Source organism: Bactrocera neohumeralis, chromosome 3 (genome assembly GCF_024586455.1).
Source record: "Bactrocera neohumeralis isolate Rockhampton chromosome 3, APGP_CSIRO_Bneo_wtdbg2-racon-allhic-juicebox.fasta_v2, whole genome shotgun sequence".
NCBI classification, from domain to species: Eukaryota; Metazoa; Arthropoda; class Insecta; order Diptera; family Tephritidae; genus Bactrocera; species Bactrocera neohumeralis.
Genome location: NC_065920.1, coordinates 4,196,020 through 4,218,781, shown reverse-complemented (window position 1 = coordinate 4,218,781; position 22,762 = coordinate 4,196,020). Strand labels below are relative to the sequence as shown.

The following is a 22,762-nucleotide window of genomic DNA, read 5'->3' as shown; positions in this document are numbered from 1 at the left end:
AACATTATTTCTAAATGGAACTTTGAGAAAATTTTATAAAAACAAAAAGACGCGAGAAAAAATAAATATAAAAACTTGAGGGTTTATTACATGGGTTTCTCCTTTCAGGATCATCTAAAGTGAAAAAACGTGTTTTAGTTAAAACCTTAACTTAAAACTTGGACGAAGGAAAAAAACTGAAAATTGGATTTTTGGCAGACATTTTTCAAAAAATTAAAATTTTGCGACATTTTTTTTTCAAATAGTTGTAATCGAAAAAAAACATCCTTCGTCTAAGTCTTTAAGAATTGTATCTCAAAGACCTGTGTAAAATTTCATGAAGATCGGTTGAGTAGTTCTAGAGAAATCTTGCCAACCGACTTCAAAAACACAGTTTCGAGACAAACGCGTTTACGGCGCACTTAGCCTGGCTAGCCTCGAGCGCACTAGTTCTCAAGGCTGTATCTCCGAAACTATTACTCCAATCAACTTGAAAATAGCACAATATTCTAGAGGTGCTGTTACAAAGAAAAACAATTAAAAAAAATCGAATTTTGGAAACACGTAAACCCATATAACCGCTTAAATATTCGTACAATGAAGCATATGAAAACATACATAATGAATAATTACTCAAATAATTAATATTTAAACTTTTTTTGTGAAGCTCTGAAACCTTCACAATATTTTTGTGCTAAAATAGGTAAAAAACTATTCAATTTGAGTTTTTTATTAAATAAAATTTCGGCTGCACCGAAGCTAATATACCCTTCACAGGTGCATTTCTTTTAGTAACTGTGTGTGTTAATATATGCTATAGTAATCCGATCTGAAAAAAATTATAATAAAACGCAAGAAAAAACGTTTTTAACGATAGTTCGATTGGTGTGGCTGCATAGTGAGCCGATCTGAATATTTTCTTCCGATATTACATTATTTCACTGACCAATAACTCATACCAAAATTAGTGAATATATCTTGTCCAATGCAAAAGTTTTCCATACCAGCACTAGATTCCGATCGTTCAGTTTGTATGGCAGCTATATGTTATAGTGGTCCGATATCGGTAGTTCCGACAAATGAGCAGCTTCTTGAAGAAAAAATGACGTTTGCAAAATTTCAAAACGATATCTTAAAAACTGTGATCATTTATATATATACTTTATAGTTACAAACGTATATAGAAAAGCAAATAATTCAATTTGTTAATTCGAAAAAAATACCAAAATCAAAAATAATAATAATAATATAATTTCAAAATATATATATATTTTATATATAAAACTCAAACAATTTATGACAAAAAATTAACTGTTTAACACTGAACTCACAAAAACCTTATAGGAATTTAATTGAAAAGTTTGCTTTATTATTGAATTTTCACAACAATAATTGCTACTGATTAAATTTAGTAACTAACACAATTTACAAATGAAATCCCTTGAGCGCTTTAAGCTCGAATTAAAGCAAAAGTATTTGAAAAGTAAAATGAAAGAAAATCGCGACAGCATTCCAACAACTACAACATTTAATTTGGTTTAACCATATGGACGTACTTAGCTACATACGTTCATACACATACATATACATATATATGTACATTTATACTTACATTCGAATAAAGTTATATACTACAAGCGTTGGCCTTCAAATCTGCTTATTAACCGGCTTATTGCCATTGCCACTGCTTTGTTATTGCCGCATTTGTTCGTGCAGTAGCCTTTGCGGCAGCCACCGAGCCAGCCAGGCCGCCATATGTTGCCACTTGTTGCATGACTGCACACGCCGCATGGCAACGTTTGTTTCCACCATTCATGTCATTGTTGTTGTCATGCATATTCTTGTTGTAGCTGCATGCCGTCACAAAGCAAAATGCCGCATTTAAACTCATCTGCACTCCGCCGGCCCAACTCACCAATTACGTATAATAAATGCTTTAAGAAAAAAAAGCAAGAAAAAAGCTTACAACTTACACTTTTTACAACACTTCATCAATTTGCGGCGCCGCGTATGCCAACTGAATTAATTTCGTATGTATGTCTGTATGTGTGAGTGCATGCTTATTCACAATTAAATAGTTTTAGCAAAATAATTTAGCTGAGCGAAGCTTTTATTATGTTATATAATTTTAGCTTTTGCTTTCGCAGAACTCATAAAATTCAATGATTCAATAAACTCATAAACAGAGGTATAAATATGTAGAAATGTTTGTGCAACAACTTCCTTTTATATAATTTGATCAGCTTTTGTTAGTCGACGAATTTCGCCTTCTTTGACAATACTTATCACACTCAAACGAATTGACGAAATTTAAAGTATGAAATTTCGTCAATTCGTTTATCTTCCATTGAGTTAAGTAAAGACCGTCATTGACCAGGGATTTTTCTGTGTGTTAGACCTCTATTTGTAATAGTCTTCTTTTTGACGTAGACACCGTTTACGTAGTTAAAGTCGAGCGCAAGGCTGTTGTTACCTTTTCATTGGGTCGTTTTTCACCTGGTGAGTGAAACCCAGCGCACTACACTGGATACAGTTGTTCCGCCTTCTCACTTTAGCCCGCATTCAAACGGATGTTTTTTGGCTTCCTAGATGATACTTGATCTGAGACCGGTAGTCATGAGCTGCTTGATTGATTGTCTGGCCAATCCCTAGTGAGTGGAATTCAGAGAATTTTCCTCACTTGCGTGAACTTCTACACATAACTCCATCCTGCAATTTGTAATAGTCCAATAGTAGTTTTAAAGGTAAAGCGTCAAAAATCTAAAATTAATTTTATTGCTTCAATTAAAACCACACCCTAAATGTAGGCCACATTTTTCTCTATTTAAAGGTAATCTCACTGATTTTATTATATCAATATTTTGATCTTAACAAACAAGAAGACTTATTCATTTTGTTTCTATGAATCTATATTAAATTCAAGCGTTGCATACCATTAGGTGCCATGTTTAAAATTTTTTTTAACAAAGTAATTAGCAGAAATGAAAATCTTAAATCTTGAGAAACAGTTTGTATTGAAAACATATTTTATGAAAAAAATGTTAGGTGGTGAGGCATATTTTTATTTTAAGGAGTTACATGGGTTTCCTCGGGTAAAAAACAGCCTTTTTTCAACAACTGTTTTCACATATCAAAAATGAAATATTTTATTAGAATTTTTTTTTGTTACAAACATACACTATTAACAAAGAAATTCTGAAATTTTTGGAAAAAAATAATTTAAACTCGGCCATTGCGACGCCATTTTCGGTGACCCCTCGAAAAAAAGATGCACTCGCGTTGGCAGGATAACTCCTTACAGGATAGTCTAAAGTGAAAAAATAAGTGTTTTAGTTAGAACCTTAACTTAGAACTTGAACGAAGGAAAAAATAATTGGATTGGATTGGATTGGGCAGACATTTTTACAAAAATATTAAAATTTCGTTGACAATGGCGGTATTTTTTTCAAATAGTTGTATCGAAAAAATCGTGTGTAAAATTTCATGGAGATTGGTTGAGTAGTTCTCGAGAAATCTTGCCAATCGACTTCAAAAACATAGTTTCGAGCGCGTTTAAAGGCGGCACACTTAGCCCAGCTAGCCTCGAGCGCACAAGTTCTCAAGGCTGTATCTCCGAAATTATTACTCAGATCAACTTGAAAATTTAGGACAGTAAAAAAATTCGATTTTTTGAAACCCCTAAACATACGTAAGCCCTTAAGTTTGCCACGATGTTTGTAAAAGGAAACGTCGGAGATCCTATTAATTATATTTATAAATGATCAGCTATAGCCATGTCCGTCCGTCCTCTGTATAAGGTATACGCGAACTACTTTCTCAGTCTGTGAGATATTGGTCTGAAATTTCGCATACGTCCTTTCGTTTTTCGTAAAAAAAATTGGTATAAAAAACGAAATTATGGTCATATATCTTAGATCTCGTGTGAAAGTTTAAATCGAACGGTCCAGTTGTTTCGCAGAATTTTTCTTAGTCAACTCCGAAAACAGCGTTTCGAAAAAACTCTTTTAAAGTTTTGGAAGTCAATTGTGCTAAGTTAAAAATTTCTTACAAATACCATCATATCTTCTAAACTATTTTCCAGATAAATTCCAAATTTTTGCGTTTACGAAGCGTGGCATGTTTAAACTTATAAAGTGAATCGGAGTTCACATCGGAGCTTTGAACTTCCAGTCCGTAATATTTAATATAAAAGAGACTGAATCGTAGAGGACTAGCAGGAATAGCGCGAAAGAATCAAACAATGTAGTACTGCTGCTTCTTGTTGAATTCAATGTTGTAGTTAACTGTTCTAAGAGCCTATAGATTCCCACTGATAGACGTCGAATAAACTTTTAAGTATATGCTGATTCATGTATCATATTTCTCATACTCGTTAGATAGTCAGAAAATTAAATAAAAAGTGTTAGCTACGGCCTACTCTACTTCCACCTTCTCATTATTATGACTTTGCCTAACTTTCGTTATCTGACTTTTAGGGATTTTTGATAATGCTTTGGATTAAGTTTGCATTACATTTGGTATGTGCAATCACAGTGCCGGCACTATTTGCTGCCAAAGTTCGTGGAGGGTAAAATAATAAATGTCACTCATACGCCCCGGAGACGCTGCGTTGCAGAAATCATATAATTTATTACCTGCTAAAAGCATTAATTTTCGCTGGCGTATATTGTTTATCATGCTCACCAAATAACATTTATTGGCGTCGCAGCTTTTTCTTCATTATCATAAATTTTCCTTCAGCTATTAAGCTTTTCCTATCTTTTGCATCAGTTTTTCCGTGATTTTTTTGCATGTTCCTTTGAATTTTTGCCTACCAAAGGCAGTCGCTAAACTTTAATTATATTTTCCAATCAACATTTCTTATGCAAATGCATTTCATTTGCCGCAATAACACACACAACTAATATATATGTACTGTTATTTATCGCATAACAATACGCTTAATTTTACAATCACCAAATTTCTCAAGTTTGCGAATTTTATGCGAATTTTCCCACTGTGAATATTCATAAAGATAATTGCAGACATTTTGGAGCGTCAAAACATATTGATTCGAACACAGACAAACACACTGTAACAAATATAGCTATAACAAATCATACACAATTGAAAATCATTTACGTGTGTTTATGTCTATTGCAGTGTGCTGTGAAAGCTAACAGTAAATAGACAGAAAGGAAGCTTATCTCTTCGTTTTTGTTTTTATTTGCGCTGTCACTCTCCATTTAATATTTTCCTTTTCCATTTTCATTGCTTCTTTCTAGTCGCCTTTATGCTTTTCGAAAAGTTAAAGCCGATTCGAAAGATTTATGTCGGAATTTGTCGGTTTTGCCGTAACATGCATATTGTTTAGATAACTGCTCACAGTTTATCATTATTCAACTTTTAAGTGACACGCTGCTTTATCGTAATTGCGTTATTTGCATATAGAGATATAATAAAGATTTATTTTATTATTCATAAAAAGATTTTCGAGAGTTTTGTAGTGTTGACAATGGAATTAATTTGAAATGAAATGTTTACAGTTATGAGAAAAGAAGAGTAGTGGCAATATGTTAGTTAGTTAGAGTAATAAACCAGCGAACGAACTATACTAGATCGGCAGGGTTCATAGTAAGATCACTTAAACGGAATAAGGAAGAAAAAGCACAGAGTAACAATGGTCTCATTAACGGCGTATTAAATAAATGTGCTATGTTCGACTAGAATATAAACCAAAATCGATGACTGGCTTAATTAAGAGGGGAAGCCAACCTATAGCCCTCAGAAATGACCTTATTTTAACAATTTATTCTAGGTATAAGACAAAAGAATTCGGATTTCTCTCTCTCAGGCTTTGTTAAACATTTATTTAAGTGTATAAAAATTTGTGAATGAATATTTTGATACAAAATGTCGAATAGAGGACCTCTAAGGGCGGTCTTTATTCTAAAAACATGCGTTATTTCAAAACAAATGAAAGGCTAAGTGGTAAAGTACTAATGTTTCTAGCTTTTCATCAATTATTCGCAAAAACGTCTTAAACTGGCCTTAGCCTGAAAACCTCGTTATAGAAGATTTTAGTTTTCTTTTTTTTTTCAAAAATACCACATGCAAGCCAACACTCGTGGGAAACTCGATATAACCATTTTATATCCTTATATCCATGCAATTTTTGTATCTGTAAACGGAATTCCCATAAACAGTAACTAAATCAGTTTCGAGGAAGTCATGAACTCACTGCAAACACAATTTTACAGTTTATTCAGTGGAAAAATTATGAAAATTCAGTTAAACACACACAAATATAACCACATACCAGAAAGGAAATCGTAAAGCGAAAGGTAAAACTAACTTTTCCTGGCATTTTATTTCACTGTACACTTTTTTATACCAATTTTCCTCATATTGGCCACACACACACATACATTCATAAGCGTATGCAAAAGCCGTTAATTAAAATTCTTTCAAACAGTCATAAATTTGGCACTTAAAGCGTCACGAAATCATATCTACTGACAATATTTATGCACCGAAATGGTTCACCTTGCTTGCGGGTGACTGTTAAAGACACGCTTATTGGCACATTAAAGTTCAGCTTAACATTGAATTGAAAGTAAACAAGGCAATCTCAATTTTCATGAGTGCCATTTCGAATGTCTGCGAATTTAATTGCACTCGAATTTTTTTTTTTTGTTTTCCTGTTTTGAAGTCATCAAAAATGGCTAACGAATAAATTTTACATTGCATTCAAGGCAACCCATCTGAGTGAGCCTGAGTTGTATATGTATGTTGGTGAAAAATAGGTTATAGTAGACGCCCACAGAAGCGGTATGCCAAGTACGATTTCTGCATAACCTATAAATGTTATGCTCATACTGGCGTTTTACTCACTAAAATCAGGTCGATGTCCAACGAAGATAGGTATGGTGAGCACTCGAAAATGTTAGCGTTCTCATTCAAGCTGTGAAATTTTAATCATGAAGTAGATGAACTCTTTTTTGAAAATCTAAATATGATTGCAGAGGTTTTTGCAATTCCAAAATTGTTGTTCTTACCGGTCAATTTGGTTCGAATCACGTGGATTTCAAAACGAAACTTTCCAAATAATTATATAATTGTCTTAACGTCGAGCAGTTTATTATATCAAGGGAGACCCGAAGGATGCTACTTTGAAACCTCTCTTAGTATTTTGTTCTCTACAGAAGATGATAATTAGAATGGAATTACTTTAACAGTGGTAAATAACTTAGGGAAAGTGGTAATTGAATTTTTCCTTTTACTAACCATATTGAAACCCATGAGATTACTTTCTGATACCTATTTCTAGCACTAATGGTTATAAAGGTTTAGGTGACCGTAAGTCTAATTGGTCCGCAGAATATACCATTAATAATAATTTAAACAATTACGCACAGAATTGCTAAGTAAATCTTTTTTTTTTACCCTTTGCAACTTCAGCGCCACCTATCGAGAAATATAAACATAGCTACGTATAAGACAAGCACTGCTCTTTGATTTTGCGCACCACATACTGTCTGCCTACAGACCCCTCTCTTCACACATACAAATATTGTGCCTATCCATTAATGAATTATTGTTCGCATTTGTTAGTTTAAATATTTTCACGACTTCCATCCAAATACTGGCATTGCCATAAACAAACGGCAGCCGGTTGAGCGTCAAATAAATGGCTCAAAAATCCGCTAACGGCTCGACTACCAACAAGCAAGCCTGTACATCGACGACACGGTACCTCAGTGTGTTGCGTTTGCCGCTCACTTTGCCAATATCTTCATGGCAATTAAGCAAAAGTCTTGTTGTTGTGATTGTTTTTGTTTTTAAAGCGTTTATTTAATATCATCTTAATTGTGGTAATAAAGGTTTGCTTTCTGGCCTATTAATATGCAAAGCATTTTGCCGCAGCCAGACATTACCGCCAGCGATATTCAATATGAGTAATTTATGTGTTTTCACAAACATATGCCGAGATCACTTTTCCTGAACGTTTGTATCATTTAGGCGCTCTTGTGCGCGACGCAGTGCTTTTTTCTTCTGGCATTTCGTGTGCACATTTTTATGGCCACTTCGCTTTTTATGGCGCATTGCCGTTACTTCTATCACTTTAGTCGCACCCACTCACCACCCGACATCGTTAGACGCAGACAGATCCTGCAGCCGACAGCTCAGAGCACACATACTCATATGGGTTTATATGCGCCGGACTAGTGTGAAAGTGAATGTTGAGTTTACTTCTTCATGATTTTTGGTACGCCGGCAATGAAAAGTGTGGGATGTGGCACTAAAATCCATTCAGAAATTGCGGTGAGATCGCTGTTCTATTTTTTATTCTCTTCAAAAAGTTTGGAGTTCGTAGTTTGATCCGTTTTGAGTAGAGTTTTTGATTGGTTGATCGTTCTAGATCGTCGCATAGGCAATGCTTGGAATATCCAACGTTAATCACGTTTTCGGGTGACAGCTGTACACCACTCTTGGAAATATCCTGAGATAGTGATAGTACCCAGTAGAGCTGAAGTCGCTTGGTTCTGGTACACTCTCCACAGCTGCCCTGCTTTCCAAGACTCTTCAGCGTCTGCTGACACATTACAGGCTAACTCCGTGACTTTACTAATAGCAACGGCCTCTGCTTGAAGTATAGTGTAGCGTAGTCCGGTAGTTTAAAAGGCTGCCTTATGCCTAAATCAGGATAGTATACCACAAAAACAACTCCGTTCTCGATTTTCGAGCCATCCGTATAAATGTTTAATATGTTCTGTGCAGATAACATGTTTTTATGTCATATTTTTCTATGTTTACTCTGAACCTTCTTTTCCAACTAAAAAGTGTTATGTAGAAACTAGTTATTTTGCAACTAGTTACATTGGGACTAGTTACTGTTCGAACTAGTTACTTTTGGACCAGTTATTTTCGGAACAGTTACTTTGCAACTAGTTACGGTAAAAAATTAACAGTTTTTTGCATAATCGTCAATATTTGGTTTGCTTTCAATGAATTTAAAGACATTTATTTCGCATACTTTGCCTCTTTGCTTCCCCTTTATAGCCCTTTAGCAAATTGTTTACACTGGTTTAACTGCTTATTTGGCTGTCGGACCCGATTGACCCTTCGTTTGAGTCTCTTGAGGACTTCCACATAAAACTTGGCGTTGACGGTTTGTCCATTGTGGACGATGCCTTTGCTGTCAAAAAAGACAATGAGCATCGTTTTCACTTTGGATTTGTCCATTCTTCATCAGCGACCTCTTCCCGGCCCTCCAAACAATGTTTTATTTCTTCGATCATTACCGGTAGGTGGCCGAAGGTCGCATGAAAAGTTCGAGTCGATAAGTCCAGCCGTTTTAACGAAGTTTTCCTCAACTGCTCTGAAATCGCGCTTAAAATTCTAATAGCCGATTACATTAAGTATATGAAAAAAAATAGATTTGAAATTTACATATAACCCCTTAAGATATAAGACCTCTATCAGAGCTTAAGGTATACATGGAGAAAACACTTCACACATCTGCTAATCGGCAAAAATTTTTACACAAATAATCCCGGCGCTGTCAGTGTGAAATATCTGCATATCATTTAGTTGGTTAACAATAATTATATACTTTTGCATGCGGTCATAATTTGTGATCCCTTCAATGGTAATTATTTCGAAAAAATCTTCCCACACAATTTTCCAACTTTTCATTGCTAATCACTTTTCATATTTTTCACTTTTAATAATGCTTTCGTGTCGTGTCTGCGTATTTTCTACACGTTTTCTGCAAATTTATGATGCAATTTAGCTACTTCCTTGTACAACCCCAACAACAACAACAACAAAACAGATAAGCTAAAACAACAACGCATAGCTACTGTACAGAGCAATGGACCGGACCACACACACGCAGCACTTGGTATAACTCATTATTGTAGGTGCATTATCATCTGTTGTTGTTGTTGTTGCAGAAACTTGTTATACACCGTAAAGACTTTCTGACCCACTTAGTCGCCAGCCCGCAGCAATGCCGGCCGTTGCCGGTGGCGGTCGCTGGAGATTGATTGGTCTGGGCTAGACAGTGAGGCAGCCAGCAGCCGGCAACCAATGTGTCGCTGAATGATTTACATGCTACCCACATACATACTTACATGCGCTTGAGCGTGCGTATACTGTTGCATGTACACTTCCTTGGAATTCGCAACGCGTGTGCGCATGTAAAATATACAGCTTGTGCGCGCACTCTTCACACGCGCATGCGCGGGTATGCGTGCGCAAGTGTGAACGCGTGTGCGTTTTGCATATCACTACAGTTAGGTTTATGCACTCTCATGTGCGTGCAAATGCCGCATGTCACCACAATGACACGCGCCCACCAAACTGTGCAATCCCGAAGTACATTTATGTTTGCAAGTCGGGTGAAATTGGTTCCCGGGATTTCGTTGTTGTTTTTTATGGTTAAAATATTTTCGATTTTCATATATGTAAATAGTTTTGTAGTTGTTGTTATGGAAAATTAAAGAGTTTTGGAAAATTGTCGAAAGTGCCAGTTCTTGGTCAACCGTATATTTGATATTCCTCTACGATTTAATTATAACTTAAGACCTGTTGGTTTGATTAATCCTTGTTCTTGAACCAGGAGCTGTTGAAACCCTTCCTACTTTCTTTTGTAACCTTAACAACTCTTGCTTGTTGAATATATTACTGGTTGTTAACACTATCTTCCAGCTCTAAAACGGGAGTTGGAACTCGTGAAGTTCAGCAATAGCATGTCAACTTCGAAATCATCATCCCAATCAAACTTCTTTCATATCTTTTTTCATATTTTCGGAGTCATCAAACTAGTCGCCGATTTGTGTCATCGCGATGAAACGCCGTAAATTTTCTCAAAGTATTTATTAAAGTAATTTCATTGAACTTTCTTCTCTTTTTTAAATAAATATTAGTATCGGGGGTTTCAAAAGGGACGCTACAAAAGTAGACTGATAGGGACAGCAAATTATTTTTCCCTATTTTGATAATTTTTTTGCAATAAGGTTTGTTATCTTATCATGGAAAGATATACTATCTAACAACGAGTCGAAATTATTAAAATTTACTGCCGAAATTCGGAGTCGGGGGCGTCAACTTGAAGAGCTAATTAAGAGTCCCGAGTTTCAATTTTTAGCGGCCTAGCATTGAATACCTGATTGTCTACTCTTCGTGTGTGCAGCTGCAGCTGTATAATCTTGTGTACCCAGCATGAAAAAAATGAGAAAGATGATTGCGTGTTGTTGCTTATTGTCTTACAAGGCGTATTAACCGCCCTCTGGTGGTAATTAAGCAAAATTTGTTGTTATTTCGCTTTTGCTTTTCACTGCTTGTGAATAACTCTCCTTGTACGCATTTTTCTTTTCTATTTCATCTCCTCTTCACTGCATACGCAATTAATATTTTAAAATATGTAAAGATAGTTTTTCACGAAAATTATCTACTCGGTGTCTTCCATCAGGGATAGACTCGAAGCTCCTTCCTTATATGTTAGGGAATAATGTTAAATATTATCAAGATATCCTGTGAAGAGATATCGATTCGGTGTCCTTGATACTTTTAAGAACTGGTCGTGATGACAGTGTTATCTTATTGTGCCATCCGAGCAAAACTTGAACTTGAATTTGTCTTTTTTCAAAAATAGTATATCCAAATAAAATATTTAATAGGAGCAGTGTTGCATTTAAAGCCCTTTTTCCATTGTATTAAAAAATGCTTGTTTCTTTTTATCATATCTAAAATTAGAATTCGAACTTTCTAAGATCAGGTAACAAGAAAAACATTTTAAATTCTACTGCACCAAAGCTATAATGTGCTTCACAGGTGCATTTCTTATTGGAACTAACCGGCCAACGGTCTTACAGAAAAAGTTTTATTTTATGAAAATCTTTTCCGATGGTAGTCCGATATCAGTAGTTCCATCAACTGAAAAACTTCTTGAGGAGAAAACGAAGTGTGCAAATTTTCAGATCAATATCTTGAAACTAAATAAACTGTCATAAGTCATTATGAAGTCAAGATGGTACTCAAAATCATACCTAGCCGTATTTGGTCTATCATGCGAAACTCTCAAGGAATGCTAGATATGTACATGTTAACAGTTTTCCAGTGGCATTTTAACGACTATTTCCGGATCCTAAATAAAATTCGGTTATATTTCCAAATTGTTTATTTCCTCATTCAACTATTAATTTTCTTTCATTTTCATTTCGCTAATAAACAAGTTGATTTCGGCTTCTACTCTATTTACAACGAAAACTCGCAGTTAAATATGTAGGTTTTCATATGTACAGCTGTACATATGCTTATGATCCGCAAACAATATGTCTGAAGGCGTGTGTGGCGCAGCTGTTGCTCTAAATAACTTAATTTTAGCTTTATTTGCGTCCCTCCAGCGCAGGCGTACCATATTCCGCACAAGCAAACACACATACATACATATGTATGTGCATACGCTCACATTGTTAGCTACATTATTACCCCGCTGCTGATTGCTGATTTACGTAGCAACAATGCGCTAGAGGCGCTAAAGAATTTCACGCGACCCACTCAACGAATGTGCAGCTTGAGCTGAATTTTTATCGCAAATCGTGATTTTAGGTTTCGAGGCAAATTTTTTGCCACACATTGTTTTCGCTAATTGTTTCCTCATTTACGAGTCGTTTGTGTATACTTTTTTCCAACTTTATTTCATTGAGATTTCGTTTATTTGCAAGCGGTGGGCTTAATTGCAACATCGGTTTCGTCTGTCTTTTTGTCCCGCATTTAGTATAGATTTGGTGGGGTCTCTTGTGGAAGATTCCCATAATATGCAGCACATAGCTAAATAAGCTTGCTAAATTAGACAAAGTCACTTGCCATTTGTACAGTTCCTTTCGGAATGTAAAAAAAGTATGAAGACCTTAATCTACATCTGAACCGATAAGTTCAAGAAACACAAAACAATTTCTCACACGACACTTTCTGTCAATCTCGACATTTTAAGGACAAAAGTATTGGAAAGATATCTTTATGTGTTTGACTTCGGCTATAGTACCAATCTCTGATCCAATGTCACGGACCATAATGCGAAGACTGTCGACCGAAAAGGTGATGACTACCAATGGTTAAGATAAGGCCGAATTGCATAAAAAGGTCTATTTGGCGAGGAAAAAGGCGCTCTTCTACCATAACAATGCAGAAGCCGAGGTAGTGGTTATATAATTTCTGATCAGCCTCTGAAGAATATCATTTCTTCGATAAGGGCAGTTTCGTATACTAGAGTAAGAGATAGACAACCGCACACTTCAACCGAGATAAGAGATTCTAAAGAGTCTTAGAACTACCCCAATGAAAAAAATATAATTTGAATTTTAGTTAATTTTTGAGTGAGTTCACTTGACGCTTACTCTTCAGCGCATATTATGCAACAAAAACTTTGCGTTTGTCGCTCCACCAACCTGCAATAACCGCTGCACAAAATCAACAAATGTAGACAAGTGTTTCGCTTGCTGCTTAAAGGTAATAGTTTCATGCTTATTTGCTGGTGTAGAGCATGCCTAAGACAACACAACTTCGCACCACACCACAAATTTCCCAACTACACAAACAACTGGCGTTTTCAACCGACAGCACCAGCATTATCTGGTTTGTACGTGCCGTGACGCAGCCACACTGCACGAGACGCCAGAAGCGCAGCTGCTTTGCTTTAATGCCAATTGTTTTCTTAACACCAACGCAAATTGTTTACCACTTGCACTTGCGCCGTCTGTCTTTCGGGTAAAATCAGATCAGATTACACTCAGTCGGTTTGTGGTGTGAAGTGGCACAACCGCCGCGCTGTAGCAGCCAATACTTTACTTGACTCCAAAAGCCAACCGAAGATCGAAACTCTGGCTAATTCAAATATTGTACCATTTGTATTGTTGTTGTACTCGATTTGTTTGTTGTTCCTTATTACCTGCTTGGCGCATTGGCCTGCAATTTGCATATTACAGGTGGCTCAAATAATGCAAATACGATTATAGTCCTCCAGTGTTAAAATCAGTGACTCTGTTGCCTCTCCTCCTGCTCTCTCCGCTTTGTGTCGGCTTTAGGCCTAGCGGGCTCCAGCTGGAATGTTGCCGAATTGGCGGTTGTCATTTCCTTTCTATCAACATTTGCGAGATATGCAAATATTTTTACGCCGAAATATATGTACTTACGTCGGTCTCTGTCTGTCTGTCGTGGTTGTTTACGTTGTCATGGTGTGCTCAGAAATCTGGGCGTAAATCTGTAAATTAAAATATTCAAAATTACTGTAATGGAATTCCATATTTATTGCTTTCAATTTCGGGATTATGTAAAAGCCATTTAGGAGGAAATATGTTCATATTGTATTGCCTTACTTGACTTATGAATGAAATGGACTAGCACCATGAAGGAATAACAAATTTTAGCTGTGGGTTAAACCCAGATGTATTTTTTCTCTAAGAAGGTCATAAAACTTAGGAACTAAGCAGGAAAGTTGGATAGGATAACGAGAAAATAAAGAAGTCCGTCACGGAAGGCATTCTCCCGAATAGCCTTGAGAGATGGGGTGCATGCTGCTTGGATCTCCTCTGTCGTCTCAAAATGCTTGCCTTTCATCGGCCTTTTCGGGCAAGGAAACAAAAAAAGTCCGCTGGGCCACATCTGGGCTGTAGGGCGGTGTAAGCCAGAGCGTTGTCGTGGTGCAATTTCCAATCGGTTGCGATGTCTTGTCGGACCCGATTGATCCATCTTTTGAGTCTCTTGAGGACTTCTACGTAAAACTTGGCGTTGACAGTTTGTCCAGGAGGAACAAATTCATGGTGGACGTCGCCAAAAAGGTGATATCAAAAAAGACAATGAGCACCGTTTTCACATTCGATTTGCTCATTCATCAGTGACCTCTTTCGGGCCTTCCAAAAAGCTGGTGCCACCGAAACATTCCACTTCTTGCTAAACCAACATCTGGGTAAGCCTGCTTGATTATATCAAACGTCTCTGTCGCAGATTTACCGAATTTCATACAGAATTTAATCGCATACCTCTGCTCTAACTAACGCTGCATTTTCGGCTTGCACCACTAACCAGAAGCACGTCGCGCGAAAATTTTTGTACTGATTCTCCAGGTGCTCGGAGACAACTGACCAGCCGGTCGTTCATTAGCTAGGAACGCCCTCTATCGAATCCAGTCAGTGCTCCAAAGTACAGTCGCAGGGGAAGAAAAACAGTTCTACTACTTTCCGGACAAACCGTATCCCCTCAGCTTTTGAGATACCGCTCTGTAATTTTGTAGACATCTTTTTTTCTCCAAGAAGTTGCTCTTTTGCAACCGCCAGTATCGAACCACTGTAGGATATATGTAAGTATGTAGCTGTTGGAAAAATTGATCGAAAAACATGGGAAAAACATGTTTATTTGACAAGATATCTTCTCGAAATTCGGCTCATACTAAGTATTATTGTACAAAGCAACACATTGTGCAGATCGAACCACTATGGTATAAATACCGCCGTACAAACTTACCGCCGTCAAGAAGAACATTTTTTTATACCCTAATGTTAAAAGAAATGTACCTTTGTAGGGTATTAAAGCTTCGGTGCAGCCAAAGTTTATGTTTTTTCTTGTTTCTCAAAATTTTAGTGTTATAGTTTCATCAAGAAAATATAACCTCAAATATTATTCACCTAAATATTTTTAAGCGCATTTGTCTGTCTTTGTTTGTTTGCTATTAGTCAAGAACAACTCAAGGAAACACAAAATGCCATATAATTCATATTTTTTATAAAACCATATGTTTATGCTACGTGATTATACTCAAGCATGTATTAACTCAAATTTGTGCAAATGAAAATATTACGCAATCAATTTATAATTAAGAGACAAAACAAAAACGCGAAGTGTGCACAGTTGCAGAAATGGCGTGAGGAAAAGCAACTGCCGAGAAGCACGCCATGAAATCGCATTATAATGTCGCCCCCCTGCTAGGTTGCGCCTCCTAAGGCGCCACCTGTTGCTCTGCCAACACGTGTTTTGGCCTTTTCATAGCGTTTGTTTACGTTTACACGTTTTCTTTGATTTCATTTTTCGTCACATGCGGTCAATGCCCCAAATTTTGCCAACAAACATACATACTGATAGATGTATATGTGAATGAATTACATATATTTGTATTAAAAAAAGCGTGGATGAGATAAAAATATAGCAAAGCATGACAAGCGAGTATAAATTTTCAATTAAGTAGCCGGCGCCGTAGGTCTAAATGCAGGCCGAAAATATATATTATTTGTTATTATATTTATTTCTTCGTTGAATTTAATTTGTTTTTTATTTATTTATTAATTTTTTGGTTTGTTTTGCTTGTTTCTTCTGACTCGCATACTATACATAGTTACATAGTTTTGTTATACAATTTTCTGCTGATTCCATTTTGATTAGAGCCTTATCACACGAGGCAACTTTTGTTGCGGCAACTCTTGGTTTATAGGCGACGAGGAGAGCGACGAGGAGAGGGGAATCGCGCCGAGTTTCCAGTGTTCAGCAACTCGCTTTGTGTTCTTATTCGTAGCAGTTCGCTGCGACGTTTTTCGGCATTCGTGTTTTTTCTTTCGTAGTACATAGTTGCATTTGCGTATATTTTTTTGAAATTAATATTTTGAATATATTTAAAAAATTTAATTTCATCTTTTGGTAAGTAATTTGCAAATATGTATACAAATATACATAATATAATATAAATATTTTAGTAAATGGAGTATGACGAAAAAATGTAATTAATTAAAGATATTGTGAAATGTATGGAGGAAGCCATACAAATTGATTCAGACGATAGTAAAAAGGGTGATATATGTTTGTTTTAATAAATAAAATGTATTTCTTAATTGACAGAGCTAATTAATATATGTGATAGAGTGGACCAAATACCTATAAGGAAAAAGAAACGACAATGGGTTAAAGTAAAGTGAAAGAGAATGAGAAAAAAACTCGAGCAGAGTTGCGCAACACAAGTTGCTCGTGTGAAGGTAATGGGCGACAGCAAAAGAGAATCGCCCGAGAATTAGCAACTAAAGTTGCCTCATGTAATCGCAAACTTACGGTTCTTGTCTCAAAGATAACAGTTTAAAAATTAATTGGTACTGAATATATGTTCAGTTAGACAATTGGCCGAGTGTCTAAGTCTTTTTCTGATTTGTTAGGTAAAATTATTTCGACTTATTTAGAAACTAAGAGCAATGGAAACTTCGGCTCTGCAAGTTAACAGTTTATCTCTGTTTATGTGTCGATAGATGAAATAAGCGATTGTTAATCCCTTAAAATTGTTTTTCTGAAAGGTTAGAAAAATTCTATAGCCGCCCTTATCTCGCCGTGAGTCCAGCTGATCAATCGTAATCGGTGTATCAATATAGATCTTTGGCTAGATATAATCCCATAAAAAGTAGACCATTGGAGCCAAATTAGATTTTCACAATAGTCAAAGTTACCAATTGACAGATCCTCTTTTTATAGTTTCAGTCACTAAAAGTTCGCCCTTATAATAGATTGTTTTACTCGCTTTATGGCTCTTGTCGCACCAACCTATTGGAACCTTTACTAACTTGGGCTATTAATTCGCATAAACACATAGCCCTTCCAAACGAGGAAACAGTGGCTTAGTCTTCTGTGTTTGAATTTACATATGGTCCAGTAAAAAGGAACCATTATTTTTTCCAATAAATTTATGTAGTAATCTATACACGTTGTATAAGTGTGATCGGTTGGTTACGCTATATGACATTACCAGATAAGATTTCATATTTACGAAAACAAAAAAAGTAAGAGAAAATACTCCATAATCCACAGATTTTCTTCGAGAAAGGCAAAAATTAATCCTAAAAATGAGAACAGTTAAAATTCAGATAAAGTTACAGCCAATCACGCACAATTTTGGTTTCGTCAACACCGTGCTGGTAATTTTGACGTCACAGACGCACCAGTTTCTCGAAGACTAATTAACGTAAACCTTTTGAACCGAATTTCCAACTGCGAATCGACAGATGGTCAACAAAGTTTTGCGATGTGTTTAGTGGGATTAGCAGTCATCATCAGCGAGCTGCTTCTCTACGACCAAACTATTAATTCGAAGCTGTGCTGTCAATATTTGGACCGTCTGAGAAGAAGCAAAAAGACCCAGAAGGGGTCAATTTTAACCAACAGGAGACGAATTCTATTCCATTAGGACAACGCCAGCCTACACACACCGATAGGGACTCGCCAGAAGCTCCTATGCATTCACCTCATCTATAGTACGGACCTGGCATCAAGTTCCTGTGTAAGACGAATAATTTGCTGATTAAAAATTCACCTCAAGATAAATTTGTGAAAATCAATTGTGCCAGTTTTTTTGTAAGAGTTTGAGGGAGCCTACAGGTTATGTTAGACTTTGTGAAGCCATAGAAAATTAGAGCCTACAGAGTTTCTTCAAGATTCTTTGCGCTTCAAATACATCAATTAGATATCTATTGAAACAGAAATGCGGCAGATCGCTGATATGTATTAAGTACTTTGTAAGTACTTACGTGAGTTTGAGATTTGTTAAGCACCTTGTAATTGGAAAAGCAATAAGGAGTTCTTCTACCGATTAGTTACTTAACATTTTGTTTCAACGAACTCAAACCACTTTTTATAAAGAAAATAGCATTCTTGATTCCGTTGAAAAAATATCAACAAAAGTAATAATAAAGTTATATTGCAAGTTTCCGATGTCAACAATTCATATTTAAATAACTTTGTCAGTAGTTTTTTTTCTATTCATGCATTTGTAGTGACTTTTTCAAACAAAACCTAACTCATAAAGATTGCAGGCTTGCATGAACATACTAGTAGGTTTGTATAGTTTGTATGTAGCTTCGGCAAAAGCTATTAAAAATTGTAACACTAAATGCATATGACAACCGCTGCGCTTAATTGGCGCTTAGCCGTCTCAGGTGAGGCGACGGCAGCCACGACGGGCAGGCAATTAGCCGTGCGTGTTTCGAAAAAAAGCGACGCTTTATCTCGGCTCTTTATCTACATACAAATTAAATGCTTTCGCGTTAAAGCTACTTAGGCAGACAGCATTCACCAACAGTGTTTTGTGCATGCACGAATGCAAATCGTTAGCTGCGAAGAAATGTCAAAATGCAAAATGCGAAACTGACAAACTAGCAAACTGGCAAGCTGCGCGAAGTGTGCGAAGTGTGGCCATAAAAAGTGCAGCTTAAGATAAGGTGTCTGTATGTAATTCGTGAATGCACAGCAGGTGATGCTGCGTTGTGGTGTGGTGTGGTGTATGTTGGTGAATAAAACAAAAACTCGTAGATTAACATATTTGTCATTCAGACACAAGTAAGCAATCAGCTGTGACTCGGAACAAAACTAAAAGAAAAAACAAAAAACAATAAAGCAAACAAATTGCGAAATTAGAAAAAAAATTCTGACAAAATTTCATTGTCAAATGCAAATTGCAAACAATAACGAATAATTTACGTATTTTATGCACAACAACGCTTCTAAGAAAATTTTACAAAACACACAATTTCGCTTTGACGCATTTAATGACTGTGTAACCAATGTTGCATTCTTGCTTGATTTTTTTTTTGTTTTCCACCGCTCTCTCCGCTACCACTTTTTATGGGTGAAAATGCGCAAAAGTTGGCATTGTGTGGGGAAATGTCTGAGAAAATATGTAATTATATGTCAACACGGTTGCGACGATTGTGAAGGCTGCCGAAAATGTGTGTCAAAACTGTTTCACATACCAGCATACCAACATACACAATGCGCTTTTGACGTGCGAATGCGAAAATTTCACAAAAATGCTATAAATAGTTGGAATTAATGTCACGCTTCATATGCGCAGTTTTGCAAATGCGTGGGTGCATATTATTAAAGGACACAGAAATATTTTAAACTAATTTATAGTAGGTGTAATGCGTGTAAATATATATGCAATCAAATGGCGAATGTAAATTCTTGTTTTTGTGTTTTTCGAATTGAACTGAAGTGAGCTCTAAAGACCCTCATTATGAAGTCTACCCTCACATAGCTACATATATGTAAGTTATATTAAGTATACATATGTTTCAATGCTTATCGTTCGCATTGCGCATTCTAACCTCACATGACTCCATATACATAGTTTTACCCTTATAAAGCAGGTGGAAAATGTTCACCGTGAATTTCACCATAAAAAATAGACGGTGCAACCGGTGACACACCGTATTTTTATACTCTCGCAACAATGTTGCTAAGGAGAGTATTATAGTTTTGTTCACATAACGGTTGTTTGTAAGTCCTAAAACTAAAAGAGTCAGGCATAGGGTTATATATACCAAAGTGATCAGGGTGACGAGTAGAGTCGAAATCCGGATGTCTGTCTGTCCGTCCGTCCGTCCGTGCAAGCTGTAACTTGAGTAAAAATTGAAATATCATGATGAAACTTGGTACACGTATTCCTTGGCTCCGAAGATGGGCAAAAAGAAGGTTAAGTCATAACTCGATATTAAAAGTGATTTGGGCATATTTGGAAAATCTCAGTTCAAAAATGGGCCCAAAGGTTATGTTGAAAATCACTAAAAGTGCTTTAACGGACTAACAAAAAACGTCAGAAACACTAAATTTTACGGAAGAAAATTAAGGAAGCTGCACCCAGGCTTTTAAAAATTGAAAATGGCGTGGCCTCGCTCATATGGAAACATATCTCAGGAACTACTAGAAATATAATATTTTCTTAACACCCTGATGACTCCGAAATAAAGTGCCTTCTTCAATATAACGCTATTTTGAATTCCAACTAAGCCATAAATGACGTATAATGAAAGATATTAAAGTGACAATACTTGTTTTTGGCAAGTTACAAGTTTGGATCGCATTATAAATGGATTTTTGAGTACAATCTCCATATATCCATATATTGTCTCCATATACCTTTCTCAGACAAAAAACGACTAGTTATGGCTTAAAACGCGTTTAAAGATTCTTCATTTACTCAAACCGATCTACGGCTGTAACTTTCAAAATATTGGCGGAGACACCGCTTAGATTTAGTGTACGCAGGACCTTCTCCACCTGGTCTTTCCCTCGACGGGTACTGAATCGAATACTTTCAGAGCTGTAGAGTTTTCACCCATTCGGACGACATGACGTAGACGCTTAATTCGCTGAACTATGTCAATGTCGTCGTATATCTCATACGAGTATAGCTCATCGTTCCATCGAATGCGATGAGCAAAGGACCATAGATCTTTCGAAAACCTTTCTCTCGAAAACTCTTAACACCGACTCATCAGATATTTTCATGGTCCATGCCTCTGCACCTTATATCAGGTCGAGGATGATGAGTGACTTGTATGGTTTGGTCTTTGTTCGTCGAGAGAACACTTTACTTATCAATTTCCTACTCAGTCCGATGTAGCACCTGTTGGCAAGAGTTATTCTGCGTTGGATTTCTAGGCTGACATTGTTGTTGCTAATACTGATTCAAAAATAGACAAAATTATCTACGACTTCGAAGTTATGACTGTCAACAGTAATGTGAGAGCCAAGTCGCGAGTGCGACGACTGTTTGTTTGATGACAGGAGATATTTCGTTTTGCCCTCGTGCACGACCAGACCCATTTGCCCTTATCCAGCCTGGTTAAGGAGGAGCTGAACTAATGGCGCGAATAATGAGGCCAATGATATCAATATAATCTTCCCCTATTATGCAGTTTTATTTCTTACCACTCACTCTGCTTTGTCGTTGAATATCTCGGTTCATAAGAAGGCGGCTTCGAACTTGTTCCACCTTTCATTTGGTGAATATCAACTCGAGCTCGGAAATTCGGCAAAACATCTAGACGAAAGTTAGTGACGTTTTTAAACATGAAACCGTTACCTGTTCGAATTAAAATTAAATGCACTCAGTATTTTTGTACTCGTTCTCCATTCGCAACACCTGATAATATGCATACTTACATATATATAGTACATCTATAGTATTATATAAATAGGTTCCGCTTTTAAATTTAATTAAAACTTTAATTTTGCACCCTTCTTTCATTTTGTAGTGTCAACAACATGTGTATGCACCTACATAAAGGGTGATCCATTTCCATTTTCCCTACTTCTTTAAAGAAAAAACACAGAAACTTCGAAAGAACATTCTTTGGCATTTATTTTTTAAAGATTAGCTCTTTCAAATGTTGGCCGCGGCTACGTCTCAGATGGTCCATCCGTTGAGTCCAATTTTCCATGACTCGTTCGAGCATTTCGACTGGTAACTAGCGAATGACATCCGTGATGTTTTGCTCCAAGACCTGAATCGAAGCGGGATTGTCCGCATAGACTTTAGAATTTTCATATCCCCACAGGAAAAAGTCTAACGGTGTCATATCAAACGATCTTGGTAGCCAATCGACTGGCCCACAACGTGAAATTATCTGCTCACCGAAGTGTTCTCTCAATAAATCCATTGATTGATGCGATGTGTGGGAAGTGGCGCCGCCTTGTTGAAACCAAATATCGCCGAGATCACGAGCTTCAATTTCAGGCATAAATAGTCGAGAATAACATGACAGCTTGCAACGAGTCCCGTGTGATCTGCCAAAAAAGGCTAATGACAAAAGTACCTCTACTTGGATCACCCGTTATATGTACATCGGTTTGGTGTTATGTACATACATATGTAAACACTAGTACTAGTATAAGTATACAAGTGCTCGCATATAAATTACTTAAGATCTTTTGGCATTGTTTTTTCGTAATGCACTGCCGCAGTTCGGCTTTGCAAGTTGTTATCTTGCAC

The 22,762-nt window shown here is 36.5% G+C and overlaps 1 protein-coding gene across 3 annotated transcripts in view; it reads left to right on the top strand.

Moving 5' to 3' along the window:
- Positions 1-22,762, top strand: part of LOC126754078 (SUN domain-containing ossification factor) — a 53,223-nt gene that overhangs the window by 20,863 nt on the left and 9,598 nt on the right. The window lies entirely within an intron of this gene.